This window comes from Cavia porcellus, unplaced genomic scaffold (assembly GCF_034190915.1).
Source record: "Cavia porcellus strain 051 isolate PalLab524CR breed Dunkin Hartley unplaced genomic scaffold, mCavPor4.1 scaffold_28, whole genome shotgun sequence".
NCBI classification, from domain to species: Eukaryota; Metazoa; Chordata; class Mammalia; order Rodentia; family Caviidae; genus Cavia; species Cavia porcellus.
Window position 1 is genome coordinate 15,432,509 of NW_026947511.1, and position 20,451 is coordinate 15,452,959.

General features: G+C 32.2%; 1 protein-coding gene across 1 annotated transcript in view; it reads right to left on the minus strand.

Moving 5' to 3' along the window:
* The window catches only part of Pcdh15 (protocadherin related 15), a 1,472,709-nt gene that overhangs the window by 1,042,719 nt on the left and 409,539 nt on the right, over nucleotides 1–20,451 (minus strand). The window lies entirely within an intron of this gene.

The following is a 20,451-nucleotide window of genomic DNA, read 5'->3' on the forward strand; positions in this document are numbered from 1 at the left end:
TATCCCGATTTGTTTGATTTTATTATCTGTGATGGTATGGACAGCTATTTTGAAGAAAACAAGACATTATCATAGCCTCTGCTGATTAATATCATCTTACTCTGAAGTCCTACCATGCTCTTGTTCTTCTGTGTCCATTGGTTCTATCATGTTGTGTCTTATTGGATTTTAATATGTGTGATAGTATAAGAAATTTTCTTTGGAAAATGAGATAATATAGTAGTCAGTGTTCATTTTCTGTTATTTAATTCTGAATTCACTGTAATACTTTCATTGTCTTGAATGATTTTTTGTTATTTTGTTATGTTTGATACAATTTTAAATGAAGTTATGCTCAACTATTTCAAAGAAAGACATTATGGTAGTTATTGTAAATCACGGGTTGTCTTGTGGTGAAATACTATGTTGCTTACATTGTTCTGTTCTGATCTGCTTTGTTAAGTCGTCTTTTGTCTTATAATAAAAAAAATCTTGTTAATTTTTTTTTTTTCCAAAAAGTAGTACAGTTCAGTCACTTTCCCAGAGCTAATGCTTGGTGTTAACTGTCAATGAAACTTTAAAATTTCCTTGATCTACTTTTACATTATATTCCATTATCAAAACCCCACCATTGAAAACAATTAATTTTAACTGTCTGGGAAAACTTTGCATTCTCATTCTTAAATTATAGCCAAGAAGATTTATGCACAGATTAGATTACACTTAATGATTTATTATTACAACTACTCAGGATCCTCACATGATACTAGCAGTGTTTTCACTCAAGCGCATCCTAGGCAACTAGTCCAGATTCAAGATGAGATGTGAGAAGGAAAAAAGAGGCCAGGTGCTGGGCTGGAGGGTAATACATATCTGATGTTTTCTAATATGAGAGATGTAGAAAAAAATATTGTGTTTTAATGAGAAAAGTCTTTCGGTAAATGGATAGCTATACACCAGAAATATGGACTGCTGTGACATAATTTCTTAATATACTAGGATTAGATGCTACAAATGATTTTTGGTTACAACAAAATGATAAATGGTAGCCAAAAGTTAGACATTCAGTATCTATGGTAGTTTTTCCCAATGAAATACTTTTTCCTTACTTTATAGTTACAGTCCACAAGATGACAAAACCATTCCATAGGAAAATGAATCAATTATTTGTGCATCTTTGCAGTTAAATATTTGAAACCATATCATGACTGCGAAAGTAATCTGCTAATTAGCAGCTTATATAGCCATATAATATTGATATTAAAAGTATGATATTTTACTTGATGTTAGAGAAATAAAAACTAAAAATATCTTTTAAAATTTAACAATAATTAGTGCTCAAATTTTCCTAGTAATTATGCTAAAAGAAAGAATTAAATGTGAATGTAATGCTGTTAATATTTTACACAGAGGAAATGAAAAGTCAGGCAATTTCTGTTGTATTTTGAATTTGTTAAATATTGAAATGTGAATATCAAATGCAATTCATGTTTGAATAGTAACCAAATATCTTAATTACCCTAATATCATAGTTACAGTCAATTTGCCTCTTCATCTTTTTTAGCTAGATGAATTGAGTATTACAGTTAATAGTGGATAGTACTCTTTAATAAAACAAGCATATGCCTCTTCAGCAGTGATACCAATTCTGTTGTGTTTTCCATAAGATTATACTACACATTTTGTTAGATGAAAAGCATAGAAAAGGAAACAGATGTCAAATTCATCAGAATTTTTTTTCTTCTGATACACCTTTGAGGTTAGACCGCAATTTCTCTCATAACTCTACAAAAGAAACAGTTTGATTCGGGCCTGGGGATTTAGCTCAGTGGCATAAGCTCCTGCCTTGCAAGCAGGCAGTCGTGAGTTTGATTCCTGGTACCGGTAAAAAGGAAAAAGACAAAAAAAAAAAAAAAAAAAAAAAAAAGTTTGATTCTATTGAAAAAGTACATTTAAGTGCTTGGAATTGTTAGAATATTTTCTTAAAGTGTCAGAAATATACAACTTAATATCAGGAAATGAAATGTATTATCTCTTTTAAAAACTTATAGTACATAACAAATTTTAAAGTGCTAAGAAAGTAGAGAGACAAGAGCTAAGTTTTCAACTGGATCACTTTAAGTTCTAAGTAATGAAAATTAAGGGATTTGTCCCTTTATTATCAGGACTAGCAATGTTGTAAATTTAAAAATACACAAGATTTTCAATAATAGATATTGTCCTTTCCAGTTTCTACTGTTAGGTAGCACTTTAGTAAACTGTCATAATTCATTGTTAAACTTTCAGTGATTTAATATTCTACTATATTAAAATTATTTTGAAATAGAAACGGCAACAGTTTGATAGTAAATCACAGTCGACTATATCATCTGAAAATGTGGGAATTTTGGGAAAATACAAGGTTTCTATTTTTGCAGACCAACATCTTTCATATAATGTATTTCTCAAAAAATGACTGTTACTAAGTTCTTGTTTTTTATTAAGATAATATTAGATCTGATGGTATAAAGATGAAAAGAGTCTCAATTATAACTTCAAGATTTTAAAACGTGAACTTGTAAATGGATTAGGACAATACCAGGTTATAAGGATAAAATAATGATTCAGAAAAGCTGTGCAAGGATAAAACATGAATCAGGAAAAACTCGTGTGTGTTAGGGTTATGTAGAATTGTACTGTGTGTGTAAGAGAGAAGAAAGGATACAACAGGTGGATTTTAGAAGGCTTGTTCCACCAACATACAAGTCCATGGTGATTTTCCTTTAATTGATTTTTTTGTTTTTTAATGTCAGAATAATTAAAACTATAGATCTCTTTTCTAAAAACCTTGATTAGATAAAGATATAAAAATGTTCTGTTAAAAAAGTACATTTTGTGTATAGAATACATAACATACATGCATAACTACATACATGTACATAAATACATAACATAATACTGTAGTCAAAAGCTGCATCTTTTAACCACAAATATTGATAATTTTACAGTGAAACAAGAATATACCCACTCTATACAAAGACAGTGAAATGGAAGTTCTACATTAGGACAGATTCTTTCATCTGATGAATTATTATTAATAGATCAATTTTTAGGATCTATGTTTTCATTTAAAATTGTAATAGGTTGAAGACACTTTTTCTCAACTCACTTTTAATTGGTATCAAATTGATATCCTGAAAACAGGGAATGGTAGTAAATAAATCAATAAATTAGTTAAAAACTAAGAGTCATAGGATGAAGAGTAAAGTATGGAAATGAGATTAACACTACAGTGTATATGTTCTGCTAAACATCATAGATCATACGCACAGTACAACATGCAATGTTAAAGATCTTTAGGAAACTAATGAAAACAGTTCCAATAATATTAGATAACAACACATAACAGGTTCCAAAAATAGGAAGATTTAAATATCTTAATTTTATATTCAAAGGACAACTCATATTTACATGAGGAAAGCAATTAGTACCTGAGTGGAAAAAAAATGCTTTTAATATATTTAACTTACTAATCTTCCCAGATTGCATCCTACCAGTAATGCCCCTCCTCCACCCTAAGACCACCTAAGAAGGAGGTTAAAAGGTGCTCTCTATCTACATGAGGCTACAAAATTTGATTTGAGCTATATCAGCCTAAAAGAAGAATTCCCTGTTCACATTATTTGCCACAGTGTTTGACTTTTTTAATTACTAATTTTCCTCTTCAGACAAAGGGTTTGCCTAAATTTTCTGAAAGTCATCTCTGTGCTAGTAGCCAGTGTGCCATTGTGCTAAATCACCCTTTATTTGCTAATTAATTTAATGTATGTAATGATATCAGGTACCACTCCTGTCCCATTCATCTTCCACATAACCTCAGTCCTGTAGGGAAAACAGTGTGGGCATCAAAAGTGTTGGTACTTTATGTCATGGTCTTCTATATTAAAACTCTGGCTTTGACATTTGAAGTTTAAGCTTCTTAAGCTGCCTCAAGAAATTTATAACTGTATTAATGACAAGGGAAACTCTTAGGCCCAAAATTCCACACCATGAAATTGCTGCATTACGGGCATAAGGGAGACATCAAATACTTATGGGGAAGGAAACATATTGAAACATTTAGAAATTGGCTGTCTCATTAAAAACACTTAAGCTCTGAAATGACCTAACCTAGAGCTCTAATACAATAAAAAGTTTCATTGTAAAAACTGGTTATATGTGTCACTCTTATATAATTACCAATTTTATACAAATTTATGTCTGAAGTGTGAACTACATCATTTGTGCATATGTTCAGAGACAGAGATAGCAAATAAAATGAGTGGGATTTTTTGAATATTTATCTATGTAAGAATAAATTATTATTAATATTTTTGCAGTCCTAGGGTTTTGTTATTACTAACTTGGCAACACTCTCCATGAAATAAAAATTTAGAGAATTGGAAGTCACTTAAAATAAAAAATATGGGAGCCAGGTGTGGTGGCGCATGCCTGTAATCCCAGCATTGAGGAGGCTGAGGCAGAAAGAATACTGTGAGTTCAAAGCCAGCCTGGGCTACAAAATGCGCTCAAGACCAGCCTGAACTGCATAGTGAGACCCTGTTTCAAAAAGGCAAAATAAATAAATAGATAGATAGATAGATAGATAAATAGATAAAGGTGTATCAATGAAAAATAAAAGCTTCACGATTCTTCTGTGATTTAATATATAATAGTATTTTAATATGTGATAATGATTTTGTTTTAATATATAATAGTGATTTTCAAGTGCTACAAAAATTTCTCAGACTATAGTACTAGAAATCTTCTAGCTCATCGAGATATATAGGACATGGATTTACCATTCACAGTATTATAGAATTATTAGATTAACTTTAAAAATTGTGAAAATTCATGAAGTTGTATGTAGTAATAAACATTTTCATGTATACAATAAGGCTATGCATTTATATGAATAAAAATTGGAGCACATAAAGAATAAACTATACATGAATACTAATAATACTTTGCAGAAGAGTAAAAATAACTAACAGAAGCAAACAAACACACAAAAAAAGACAATTAAATTAATTAAAGGCAATGTATTTTGTGTTTCTGCAAAAATAGCACACAGAAGATCAATATGCTTAGAATTTGATTCAGGGCGAACTAATTAACCCTGAGTTGGTGTGTTAGGTAGAATACAGAAACTACTAAATGAGACTGGAAAAACACTACATCCCTTGGGTAGAATTAAGAAGCACTCAAGAATTCCTCAGAACTTGCTGTAGTCTAATCTGAGGAATGCAGTACACTTGGTGATCAGTTGTATGGAGCTGTAAAGGGCAGACCAGAGTGTGGATTGTAACAATTTCTAGGATATCATTGTTATCTCTGAATCTGATCAATTCTTCTCCAGACAGTGTGCATAAATCACTCGAAGCTGTCGATAATAGCTACTTTCTTTCCTCTACCCATTTGTATTATTGAAGTTCTCAGATTGCAAAATGAGACAATTTCCTGGACTTGTATAGGGGCAAAATGGATCTAATAATGACAACTTCCTGTTGAAAACCAATAATTCATCTTTTATCACAAAGTCATGAAAAAGGCACAGGTTGCTCTTAGCAGTGGAGAAGGGAAAGACATATGTAAATATACTGATGTAATTAAATTAGCAGTACATAAACTATGCTGTTATGATGACAATTTTAAGATGGTCACCATAAAATAGTCAAACATAGCCAATAACAAATAAGTGATATATAGGCTGATATACTAACAGTAATTCTTTGATGAATTGTCAAGTGCTACATGTTTACTGTAAATTGTATGCTTCATTACATAATTTTTAAAAATTCTATGTTCTATATTTTCCTCTATTTTTAAAGGAAAGTATCATTTTGACCAAAATTATGGGAACAAGGCAGAATATGGTCAATATTAATTGAATTCCAGAGTATAAATTCTTGCACAACATTCTAAGAGCGATCACATTCTGGTTCTCAGCTTACTGAAGAAATCAGAGTAAAAATGTAATTATTTGATGATTATATTGAATAATAAGATTATCATTGATCACAAAGCTTTAAAGAACTTTTCCACATGGAATTGCCAAAATAATGCCAACACTGTCTCCCAGTTCCCAAACCTATGGTCCAATGGAAAAGTGAAATTAATATATTACCAAAAAAAAAAAAAAGGTCCTTAAAATATTTTACAAAACCAGATTTTGACATGTGTAGTGCAGAAAGATCAGATATTACTGATGTGTGAAAAGAGTCTATAATATAGAAAATTTGTCTAAGGCCCCTTAGACATGATTTAGCAGTTCACAAAAGCAGTGTTAAGGTGAAAATCACCTTGAGATATTGAAGGGGGATTGCTATATGGCAAACAAAAACAAATGAAACCAGGTAACCCAGGAAGAGGACAAGTGCTTTCCAGAAATAAAAGGAGTTTGTATCATACCTAGAGTAGTTGACAATCAATAGACATCTTGCCCCATAAGCCCAGGCAGATAATTTATATCTGGGAAATGTTTTTAATGATAATGATATCTACAGTGTTTTGAAGTTAAAAGAGTTAAGGGACCTCTGACATTCAGGGAACAGCTATCTTTAAGATCCTTCTTTCCTGCCAAGATTTTTGAGATGTTAAAAAAATATGCATCTCTTAGGCAAATTAATTTCATTTATACTGCATAAAGTTAGTGGATAAGCTAGTGAAACATGAAAGAACATCGAATCACAGGAATCACAAGGAATCACAGCTAGTTTTTCCTTCAGCCTGATTTCTTTTTCTTTTATGTTAAACTAAATGAAGCAGCTGATTTTTTCATCAAGTTGATCTTTCCCAAGTGGCAAATATATATATAGTTTAACATAGTAGATCATGAGAAATTATTTTGCTTAGTCATGGGATCATAATTCTCTTTATTCTTTTCATTAAGGGTTAAAATCCTGACGTTAAATATATTTATATGCACCCATAAAATGATTATGTTATTATGATGAAAACATAATGAACTTTTTACTTATTGCCACTCTGGCATCTTTCCGTTTCCAAGAGTCACAATATCTCTTTGGATATCACAATAATTCTTGACATACTGATAGTGACCCTCTGCTACACATAGAGTTTATAAACTTGGTTAAGTCAATAAACATCTCTCACAGTTATAGGTTGTTTCAGAGATAAATCTGACAAAAGTAGACTAAACAACTGGTAATATCATTGGTGATATTAACCATGCATATGAATTTCAAAATCACATATGAAACACAATGAATATCTCATAACAGGATCATATAGGTGGCCCGTTCTCAAATGTAGCTATGGTCCTTGAAAAAGTGAAAGCTGATGAGTTCTTGTCTCAGTTCTCATCGAATGACTGAAGAGGAACTCCCAGATTTCAGATCTATAAGCCAGTGAATTTAATGTAATATTCATGTAAATTTCAGTCAAACTTGTTTGTTTTCATTATATAGCATCTTAACACATGAGACAGAACTCATTAAATATAAGTAGATATCTAAGTGTAAAATCATTTAAAACATTACATATGCAAATTATGGTGAGCATTAGTAGATTTAGTATAATATAGTTTTAAAATAATTCTTTTTTTAAAACATGCAGATATATTTTCCAGAGCATGCACTCATTTTTTTAAATTGTATACAATTAGTGGTTTTGAGTGCTATATTTAAATTTTGGCTCAGATATGTGGATACTATTTTGCGATTCTACTAATGTAGTGAAATAAACAAATGTAAGAAATAAGTACTTTGGCAGTGGGTGGGGGAGAATACAACTGTTGTTACACATTTTAAATATTCACAACATCTCAGTTATCTTGTGAAGAGGACACCCTTCTCATCTTTAATGACTCAAATGTCATTCCAAGCATTGATTATGCTCTAAGATAGAAGTAAATCCACTAACAATTTCTCTAATTTGATATATGAATCTCAATGTTTAGACAAACTGAATAACAACTGATTATATCTGACAAGCTTTCAGAGGGCCTGAGGTCAGAGATAAAAGCTTTTGAAGTGAGAAATAGAAGGAATCATTTAAAAAATAGCACATAATAGCATGATGTATTTTGGTCTAAGTGGAAAAAATACAATGTGAGTGTCAGAAATTGTCAAAGGTACTGGATACACCTCTTTGATGGCATTTTTAATCTCCAGGGTTTGAGAAAGAAAGCATTACATGTGAATATATACATATGTATATATTTTAGAATATTTATGAATCTATTATAAATAGATTCTTCTGTGTACACAATAAATTTTCTCATATACACATGAGAAGGTTAGAGGACAGATGTATGAAAGGAGAAAGGAAACAGGTGAGAAATGAAGGGAGGGCTGAGTGTTTTGCTATTGTGAAGCAATTTTAAAAATATCATCTCATTTGGGCCTTGTAACAAAACTACACAGTGTGAAGGGCAATTATTATTATCCTCATTTTAAGAGAGGTTGAAGTCCTCTGTGGCTCAATGACTTTAGTAAAACCAAAAAATTAGTTAATGCTGGCCATGAGATTATGTTTCAGATCTTTTGATAACAAAATCCTCTGAAGTTTTGCATCAGTGTTTTATAAAGTATCACACATAAGTAAGTTTTAAAGCTAAAAAGATGCTAATAGAGTTTTAAATGGAAAATATATTAAATGTTTTATCTCATCTTGGAATGATAAGTTCCAACTGTATAATTTAGATCAGATATACCTTTATTTTCCTTTTTTCAAAAGATAATTTTCTCTCTCAATAAATTCATTTATTCAACTGCAAAATATTATGAAGATTAATAAAATCATCTTTCATACATATCAGATTTCTTATAAGCTAATTCAATATTTCAGTAGGAGTCATGAAATATTATATCTTTTTCTGGTTTTCATTTCTAGCATGAAAAGGAATGAAGTCGGATTTTTATTTGCTATTTCTCTTGCAGCAGGAAGTGGCTGTATGAGTCCTTTCTAGTCCACAAAAGTAAAAGTGGAAAAATCTCTTTATTTTCTGGAAAAATGTGACTTTCCCTAAATAAAGGAGGTATAGCCTTTCCATTTTCCATGCTTTGAGTTTGGTCTCAATGGCTGAAGAAGCAGCAGCAATCCAACCACTTAAATACAGACAAAGTTGATCCAGATATGATGCCCTGAATATACTGCACAGTGAAACACAACTTAGCAACCTCGAGATTCCGAGTCTGTGTTAACTGGGCGTGGAAGGAAAGAAAAGGGGAACATTTAAGTGCTACTTAACTCACTGAGCACTGAAATATCCAGCTGGGGGTGGTGGCACACACCTGCAGAACTCAAGAGCCTGATGTGGGAGGATCGCTGGGAGTTCAAGGCCAGCATGGGCCACGAAGAAAAACCTTGCCTCAAAAAGCAAAAAAATAAGAAAATAAAAACCACTGCATTATCCATATAATGTTTCCTCTTCTTCCACCACTTCCTCTTCTTTTATTCTTCCTCTTCTGCTTCTTCTCCTTCTCCATCTTCTCCATCTCCTCCTCTTCTTCCTCCCTTCCTCCCCCTCCTCCTTCTCCTTCTTTTTCTTCTTCTTTTTTTCTTCTTCTTCTTCTCCCTCTTTTGATCTTTGAATTTCAAAACTGCTTAAAAGCATGTTCAGTCACAATTAGGACTGCCAAGATGGAGAGTATCAGGCAACATAAATACATACTGATATGCCTGATGGAAATTGAGCATCCTTTCTTCAAGGAATGAATGGTGTCCGTATCACATTAATGTGCTTCTGGACATTGGCATTTCCGTTGAATTAAACATGCATTCCTTTTTGCACTATCTTGTTGATGCATGCAATTTAGATTTACTCTAAATGCCCCTGCTAGGAAAACTTCACTGCACAGAGAATGCATTTTCCCTTTTGCCACCACCTTTCCATGTTCATTCTTTTCTTCCTGTCAACAATGCTTTCTTATCACTTCTCTGCAGTGACACTGCCTGGTGAAATACAAGGTTTCTAGATCTGTCTATGATAATGTCTCTACAGGAAGCCTTGACTGATACTTACAATCAAAATTATTTTGTCATTTTATTCTTGGAAAAAAAATTACTGTTCACGTCATGCTATTATCACACATTATGTTAGTTATAACAATGTGTATTATGAACACACAGTGCAGTGCAGAGGTTATAGTGTTGTGAAAACCATAAGTCTTAAGGTTCACAGAATCAGTTTCTCTGTAGAAATTAATTTGTTCACAGTGACCAAAAGGATGTTCTTTGTTTCTAAACTTAACTGTTAAAGAGTTGGTCTTTATACATAAAAAAGAAGTTTTCTTCCCAAATAGATACTTCCAAAATTATATTTATTCACAAGAACTGGTAAACTACACCACATGGGCCAAATTCAATCCCCTGGCTGGTTTGGCAAATTTTCCTCAGGACACAGCTTCTCTTGCTCCAATTACAGACTTACTCTAGGAAGCTCTGAATAATTTCCATGTTACTCACAGAGCATAAAATATTGACTGCTTGGAATTTCATAAAAAAAATTGTACAAAGCCTCATGATGATAAATTTATAAAGAGCAACAATTCAATAGCCAAGATGTTAGATAAACAAATCCGTATTTGCTTTGAGCAAATTTTCTCTGAGCCTACGATTCCTTTTGTTTCTTACAAATTTTCCTGACTTTACAGAACTTTTTTGAGGAAAAATATTTTCTGATGTTACAGAAATGAATACTTGTATTTTTCTCAGACCTAATAAACTTAAGGTAGTAGAGAAGAACTGAAGATAAGGAAGAAAAAGAATGCCATCGTGTTCAGGCATGACCAAAGTTACTCATGTCAGCTACGTGTGTATTCCAGATTTCCTCCTGAGGTTTGTGACAAGCCAGTCTATGATTTGCCTGGTTCCCTTCACATATATGTAATACTTTACTATCTAGCCAGAAAACTTGCGAATCCGAATGGACTGATTCCCAGATTCCCTCAAGATGGTAAATAAACTAAGACAAAGAGGACTTTGAAATATAAGGGCATTGAGGCTTGGCATGTGAATGCCTCATGAATAATTAAAGACAGGATGAAGCTTCACATCTCTGCCTTCAGGTTTTGTCTCCAATATTATCCTAATACTTCGGATCAGATCTCTGCTCAGCTCTGTATATAGACACATTTATCACTTAATGGATGCGTGTATTACTGTTGTCCTTGGTGGGTGGTCTCTGGAGATGTGGGAGAAGAAGACTCCTGTAATCACCTGCTGCCTCTCTTTAAGTCCTTGCTGCACTCCAGAGAAAAAGGCAGTGGGGCTCTTAGCAGAAAATGGGGGAGTGTGGACTGATATAGTGCAAAGTGTAAGCATATTTATAGTGTGGGAAATGCAGAACCAGAAAAGCTGTCTTGACAGCAGAGAGATCTGTGAAAAGGGGGCATCCAGCTGGAGATGCCCTAGTGAGTATGAGAATGTGCCTAAAGGCACACATTTGCTGATTGGTGTGGTCTAGGCCAATCAAGTTCTTAGCAACTACCTCTCAGAAAAGGCAAAAATCACAAGACAGGAAATGTGAATACTGCTTTCATAAAGGATATAGTATGGTACATTTTTCAAGCACATGACACACAATAAACATGAGATGATCTAACGACTGTCAACCACAGATAAACGTGTGATGATTTTATAATGTTAGTACTCTGCGTTTTGCCCGTTTTATTTTTCTTTTGTGCCTCTAATCTGCACCTATATGATGAAGCTCATAACCCTAAATTTACCTACAGTGTCTTATTCTGCTTTAAGTTTGAGGACTTCAAGATAAAAGTGACTGCTTTTCAGGATTTTATTGCTCACGTTTTGATAGCATTCACTTCTACACCGTTAAAGCAGTGCCTTGAAGTCTCCCGTCATTGCACCAAACCTGCAATCACTGTGGATTCCAGATAAAGCAGTCTTGCCATCCACCCCATGATAAGAAGAAAGATGCTCAAGAGGTTCAAATGATGCTTTTAGACAAAACATGTTAGATTAACCATTTTACAGGATAAACCTTAGAGTAGAGATACGCTGTACATATCGCTAGCCTCAGACTGCACAGAACATTTCTATTTAGTACACATACCCCATTTTCTCTCTGAGTGTATACACATCTGCAGTTCTCTAGTAAATCTGCCTGTGCATCTCTCTGATGTGTCTTGAAAAAAAAAAAAAAAAAAAAAAAGTTTTGTCTAAAAGAAGGTGTCAAGAACCTAACCTGATGTCCCCATCTCCTTTTTTGGGAGCTACCCAGACCCCCTCTGGTGACAATCTGTGGTTACTAGAGTAGGAAAAGTGCTTTAGAAGAATTTTTTAAAAAAATGTTCTATTGCTGTGTTTCTTCAAATGATTGCCCTATAAATTATAATATTTTAACTCCTTGTGAATGTGTATCCTTTAGGGGCGTTTTCTTATTAATTACTTGTAAAACTTTCCTGACCTTTGAAAAAGTGCTTTTAGCACACAATTTGCTCAAGGACAGAAAGATTTTCTTTATATTAAGATGACAACACTTAAGCTCTCTTCAGATAAAAGTTCTAGAACATTCTGTGTGACAGACAAGTTAAGACATAATTATCTGAGTAATACAAATACTTAATATATAAACACCAGAATTATATACAACAAGAAGAATCTTTAATCATAAAGTATAAATTAATTAAAATTTAAAATTAATTAAATTAAATGGAGTCATGAATACTGGTTTTATATATATTACTCCAGAATCATAAAATAATATACTCCATTAGATGCATTATGTATTTATAGATAATACATGATGACTTTCTTTATACTTAATAGTTTCCTTTAAAATTGTTTTCCTAATTTATATGCATTATAAATGTTTCTTCTACTTGAGTAAACATGATGATATATAAATGTGTTAAATTAAAATGTATTTTTCTTTTTAAGTCTGAAAAATGCACACATATTTTGTTAATTCAGTAATTACCTGAACAGTACATACATAAATATTGTTTGCAGTGGTCTATATATACTTCAAATAGGGTAATAAACATCATCTACTGCTTCAAATTTCTAAACTATGCAACTGTTTCTACTCTATCCCAAGTCAAGTCGTCTATTTCTAAAGGAGAAACAAGAGGTAAGAGGAAGTACTAAAATTTGAGACCACATCCTGGTTTAGACCCTGTCTCTCTGCTTGACTCACATCTTGCTTTTTTACATGAAAAAAAAAAAAAAATCTCCATATAAAGACTCAGTAATTAACAATATTCAAGGGGTACCATGCCACTCTTTGGTAATTACATCACCGAGTAGGAACTATTTCACACAGAATCCCCCCCCCCCCCCCCGGCTCATAGTTTTTAAAATATACATTTTGGTCGATGTTTTATAATTTTGATCTGTATATTAAGAACACTACTTTTGTGCTTTTTTGTGCAAAACAATATTTGTAAAACTTTATCTGCTAAATATAACTAAAATTATGAAGATATTTCTATATTCTCAGCTCTGTTAATATTTGAGCCACAATCTAGGTAAGTTTCTAAATTGTTCAGGCTAATCTCCAACTTGCAATCCTCTAACCATACCTTTTCAGGGATTACATGAATCAATACATGTTGCATATTAAAAGAGATGCAAAGAGTTAAATAAAATATTTACAATGCTATATGGTAAAAATTTCAGTAATATAATCTTAGCAAACAGAAGGTGAACTCTGAGCAAGGTTAAGTAGCTGAAATGTAGATTGTGGAGATTTCTGCAAGAAATCTGTTTTCTTAATGTAAATGTTCTCGCTAATTTGCTAGTTACTAGTGCCTAACAGGATACAAATTCCTCAAGGATAGAAAGATTTTTTTTATATATTAAGAAAAAGGGAGAAACAAATTTCAAAAATCTCATTAAGGAAAAGCTTTAAGATATTTTATATTCTAATTACCCTTTTTTTAACTTCTACTGAAACAGAAGTATTATGATGTAATAATTAACAGCTAATGTTTGAACACTGTTCTATCATGCCAGTGCCGTGACAAGATGCACATAAAAATATGTAAGTTCTTAAGAGGCATTAAATGACCAAATGACCTGTTCTTGTACAAGTACAATCAATGCCTGCGGCAGAGAAGGTAATCCTGGCATGGTTTGGCAGCTCAGAGGAGAAACAACAGACTCACCCACCAGTGATTGCTCCAGCAAAGCTCTTAACTATTATAAACTATACAAACAGTATGGGGTTTACTCCTAAAGTGACTCTTTTTACAAGCCAAAGGCTAGCTTTAGAGGAGAAATTCAGTATGGCACCCATTCTATTTTAGAAAGCTTAATTAAGAGCCATTTTAGAAAGGAGCTGTTTAAAACTGAGTCACAGAACAACTATCAATTAACTTCATTTCACAATTTCCACTGTCACCCTATCATAGTGATCAGCTGATGGACAGCCACTAGAGACAGTGGTAAAATGAATTCCAGTCAATCATAAACCCACTTCAGGAGGTTAATCTCAGATCTAAAAGGACATAGTTCCCTTGCCATAGGTGATGAGAACCAAGGTGTGGCTTTCAGAAGTGGGATGGTCTGAAAGTCCTGCCATTAAGTCTAGCGTTCTGCTTAAATGGTTATGTTTTGATCTGAGCTGTTTCACTGCTATGCCCTCTTTTATCTCAATCTCCACTCCATTATTTACTTTTTTATTTTTATCCGTTTAATTAAAGGGAAAAAAAAAGCAGGATATATTATAGTAACCCACTTTGACTTTCTATTATCTCGATTTGAAGCCCTGTATTACTCTCACCATCTTGTTTTTGACTGATGTTCCCCTATTCTGTTTTGCTGGATAGTATCAGGTTCGAAAGTTTAGGCATCAGCTGTGAAGATAATGAGATTCATCATAACACCCATTCTCGTTGACTTTTATCTACTTTTGAACATCTACAATGTCTCCAATGCTTTGGTTTTGTCGGTTTTGTTCTTTACTGTTTTGTTCAATTGTATTATAACTAATGATATAAGCAATTCTATTAGAGATAGCGGCAGGCATTATGGTAATCATTGTTGATCACCTTGTATTATGTTTTTACATTATCTATTATGTCCACCCTTTTGACTTGACCGATTCTGGTCTGTTATGTCATACTTGGTTTTACTCTCTTCCAAAAAAGCAATAAGAACCGTGGGAGCAATGAAACCCCAAATGTGTAATAGTCATTATACAAAAGAGAGGAAAAGAAAGTGCTCTAAACTATATAACTGCATGTATATTTAAGTGTATAAGATAGAAAATGATATCACAGAGTTTTATTGGATCATTGAACAGAACTGTTTGCAGTATCATTGTTGGAATGTCCACTCTACAAGCTTTAATTTTGTGACTTGAACAATTATTTCTAAGATGGCGATATGTAATCCATTAACTAGTGATTTCCTACTGTTCAATTTTTTCTTCTGTAAATCTGTATAACTTGTACCCTTTCACTGTTTTTTTTTTCTTTTCTCCTTAAAAAAAAAAAAAAAAAAAAAAAAGTCTAGTTTGAACTCCAGTCTATTTGAACTCCAGTCCTGTTGCCATCACTGAGCCTGAAGATATGAATGGTCTGATTGCTGTCCTCATCTACCTGTGAAAGTGGCGTACTTCTGCATGTATAATTGCTGCAGCCTGGAGTGTAAAGACAGAGAACCTGTGCAGTATGAGGAAGTACCCACGAGCACAGAGAATATAAAGACAGGTAATTCTAAGATTATAGTGAAAGGTTTTGGCCCAGACAGAACACTGTAGCCAGGAAAGCCACAAGCGGAAGCAGGAAGCCCCATCTTGCCCTGCCCCTAGGAAGTTACCTGTGATGCCATCTTCCCGCCCCTGGGAATTTACATATGGCGCCAAACCTAGGACCAATGGGCTACCTGTGTATCCCTAATGCCCGCCTTAGGTTCCACCCCAAACCGAGGCTATTTACAGGCCCCCATGCCACGTGTCCAACGGAGAGATCGCCGGACGCCAGCGGTGGGGCTGCCGGTCATCTCTCTCCGTGTTCTCAGAATAAAGGCCGCTTTTTATTTTATATTTCTCATCTTTTGTTAATATTTTTCATCTTTTGGAAATAACTCTATCAATAGATCCTAGAAGGAAGCCACTCATTCAAAAATACAGAAGAATTTTTCTTGGGAATAATTTTTGTTTCTTTTTCTTCAGTGATTAAAATTCCTAATGTGCAATATAAGATCATAATGAAATTAAATGAGAAATCAATGAAAAAACAAACCACAGAAATTATACAAACACATGAAAATTAAACAATATGTTCTTAATCAATGGATCACAGAAGAAATCAAGAGAGAAATTAAGTTCATGGAACCACACTATAATGCTACTATGACAGACCAGAATATATGGTACAAAATGAAAGCAGTCCTAAGAGCAAAATTTATAGCTATGATTGCTCACATTAGAAACACAGAGCAAATTCAAATAAATACTTATTATGCAACTCACAGACTTGAAAAAGAAAAAAATTTCAAATGCTAAGCTAGTGCAAGTATGGAAATTAAAAGACTTTGAGCAGAAGCAAGTGGAACTGAGACTAAAAAATGCAGAGAATTACACTGAAGAGCTGATTCCTTTAATGAACACAATACAAAATGACAGCTAACTTTACAAAAATGGTAAGAAAAGACAAAAATTAATGTAATTGTAAATGGAAAAGGTGAAATTACAAGGGACACTGCTGAAATCCACAGATTATTAGTAACACTTTGAAAACCTACACACCAATAAGTTGGTGAATTGAGAAGAAATAGATTCCTAGATACATATGAATTACCAAAACTGAACTAAGAAAATATAAAACGTTTAATAACACAAGAACAGACAATGGAATTAAGGTAATAATATATACTACCAACTAATTAAAGCCCATGAATTCACAACTGAATTCTACCAGAATCAATTTCAAGAAAAATTCAATGTCAATAATCCTCAAAATCTTTAACGAAATTGAAAAAGAAGGACTATTCTCAAGTCATTCCTGAAAGATAGATTTACTCTGATTCTAAAACTGAACAGTGACCCAAATAAAGACCACTACAGGTCATTCTCTTCTGTGAATCCAAAAAAATTTTTCTATGAAATACTAACAAATAAAATGCAACAAATTTTCAAAATTATCATATATCATAACAAATTAGGTATTATCCAAGGAATGCAGGATGATTTAACTATATAAACCAATAAATAAATGTAATATATCACATAAACAGAAATAAAGATAAAAATAACATCATAATAACAAAAGACACAGAAAAACTTAAAATCCATTTATGAGCAAAAAAACCAAAACCAAAAACAAAAAACTTGAAGAAAATAGATATAGAAGGACCCTATCTCAATCTTATGAACACCATTTATGACAAAACTACCAAAACTACCAGCATAATCTTAAATGGGAAATGTTTCAAACTTTTCATCTAAAATCAGAAACAAGGCAATAATATATATTATCAGAATGTGTTCCACATAATACTTGAAACATTAGCCGGAGCAATCAAAGGCAAAAGAAATGACAGTATTCTGTATAGAAATGGAAAAAGTGAAATTATCAGTTTTTGCAAATGGCATGGTCTTTTATACAGAAAACCCAAAAATTCTACCAAAGGAGTCCTAGAATTATTAACCTGATTCAATAATACAGAAGGATAAAATGTAAACAAGCTTAAATCAATAGCATTTTCAGAAAGAAATTAAGAAAAATATTTTGTTCATAATAGCATGAAGACAGTTTAATAGTTAGAAATTAACCTAACCAAGGAAGTAGAATACATGTACAGTAAAGACTACATTGCTCTGAAAAGGACATCAAAAAGTATATCAGAAAATGGCAAAAAGTGTTTTCTCCTCAAAAATAATTTTACTCAGAACCAATGTTGTCCATATGCCCATTCTTCCAAAACCCATGTGTAGACTTAGCTCACTTCCAATACCATTGTTCATAGAACTAGAGAAAATGATCTTAAAATCACTAATAACAATACTACAAGGTACCAAGAGGAACCTGGATAAAAAGAGCAAACAAATCTCCAAGAGAATGAGCCAATCAATGACAAATAATAAATCTAAACTGAGCAGAGGTGTGCTTGTTTTAAATGTATTAAAGAAGAAAAAAGTTACATTTCACTTCTCAAGAGAGTTTTAAACACTATGAATACCCACCAAAATATAAATAAAAATCAAAATAAAAGAATAATAATGGGAAATGTGGAGATAAATCTTTTGCATAACGCAAAGGGAAAAAAAGTTGACATGAGAGGAAGGAGGAAAAGAGAAATGAAATATGTGACTACATGCATCAATTTCCATAAGAAATGTAATCATAATGCACTGCCAATATATCCTAACAAAAGTAATAAAAAATTGAAAATAAAAAGTTTAACTACAATCTGCTAGGAAAATGTCAAAAAACTGTAAAAGTTCTCATATTTCAAGGAATTTATACACCAAAATGTAAGGATGTAAAGAATTGAAATCTGTTGTATGAATGCTTGTGGTAAACATTTTGACATCGATATGTAACAGTTCCTCCATATGAATTTAGATTCTCACATGTAGAAACAAATGAACATATTTATTTATGATTATTATAACAATGGTAAAATATTTATTGACTCTCATAAAATCTTCTATACTGAACTTAATTTAACTACAAATAGTAAGAAATTTTAGAACATGAAAAATACACTGGTAACTTCCTACACTTATTTAATTGGTTCCAGGAGGCATAAGTGCCAAAAATGATGAATACCACACAGATAGCTTTGGATGGGAATTCTAGAGAGCCATGAGGCAATCGACACGCTAAGACATAGCTTATGCATTGAGTATCAAACTATGAATGCCAGGGAAATGTGTCCTTTCAAAATAAATACAGTGTCAAACTTGAGAAGTTTCAAAGCATCTGAGTATTGAGATGTGGCTGTAGTCTCTTTTAGTTTCTTATGCATCTCTGCGTTGATAAAGAAATTGAAACCATAATGAATATTACATGATTCATCACATGAAGAATTTGTCTGTAATATATTGTTACATTGAAATTTAATTATCAAGAATAAAGTTGTTTGGGAAACATAAAGCCACATGGATATTTGGATGTACTTATACAGATACATCTTGTATGCACAATAAAAGATCTTTAAACAGTGAGCAGGTACTTAAAGATTAAATTGCTAAAAGAGTTCTTAAAACTATTTACATTCAAATTGTATAAGTATATTAAAGTGCTTCTAAGTAATACTTTATGGCTTTACTCTCTTTTATTTCTATAGTATCGGATATATATATATATATATATATATATATATATATAATTAAAATATTTAAAAATTGTCTTCAAGTATCTCTAAGGTCCCAAAATATATAGAAGTACTTGAAGACAATCTTTAAAATCTTTTAATTATATACCACATATTACAGTTTTACATATTTTTGAAGTACAAAGTTACGTTATAATTTTTAATACAATGTGGAAGTTAACATTATTGTCATACTCATCATAAAAAACATTTTTAAAATGTGATGAGAATATTTAAAATTTAATTTCAGTGATTTTAAATAAGCAGAACTCGTGTATATGTTTACTATTCTGTGCAATAGATTTTTAAAAATCAAAGTTATCTTTTTTAACAGAACTTTTGCAAAAGAAACAGAGTGGAAATTGTTTTTAATATTGCATTTATATTTTCATTATAAAAATGCAAAATTTAAAAAATACTGTTATTTTTAATGTGTGAAATTGTTTAGGGTGTAAATATGTCCAGGTTTGCCAGTGTTATGATAGATGCTGTAAATATAGATGTATACAAAAGACAGAATCTTTAACTTTCTGAAGCCTACATTCTTCTAGAAGAGTAAACTACATAATATGAGTAGTCATGAATATACAAACACAATAAGTATACATCTCAAAAATTATTATATTTACTTATGAGCATTTGATTTTCTGAAATACTGTGTTCCAACACTAACTTAATGCTTTAATGAGGAACTTCAGTCATTGTACCCTGGATTTCCTGGAAATTATTCTATTTCTACAGTTACCTCCATAAGTTTCTGATAAAATATTATTAGAGAAATGAAATATATCTCCTCACTTTCATTGATGTGACTGTTAGGCAAATTTTATCTTAATTCCTAGTTTTGTTACAGCATAGTTTTAAAAACCATTTCTTCTGCAATCAAAACATAAGCTCACTTTAGAAACACATAAAAGAAAATTGATTTTTACCCTGAAAATGTCAAACTTCTGCATAGAATACTCAGCCACAGTTTTCTGAAACAGCAAAGTTCAAAAAGAGCCATCGACCTGATGGCTCTGTGACTCAGGATGATGGATGCAATGTGTCTCCTATCTTAGTGCCGGAATGTCCTCCAAGAGAATGAGCCGATCAATGACAAATAATAAATCTAAACTGAGCAGAGGTGTGCTTGTTTTAAATGTATTAAAGAAGAAAAAAGTTATATTTCACTTCTCAAGAAAAAGAGTTTTAAAC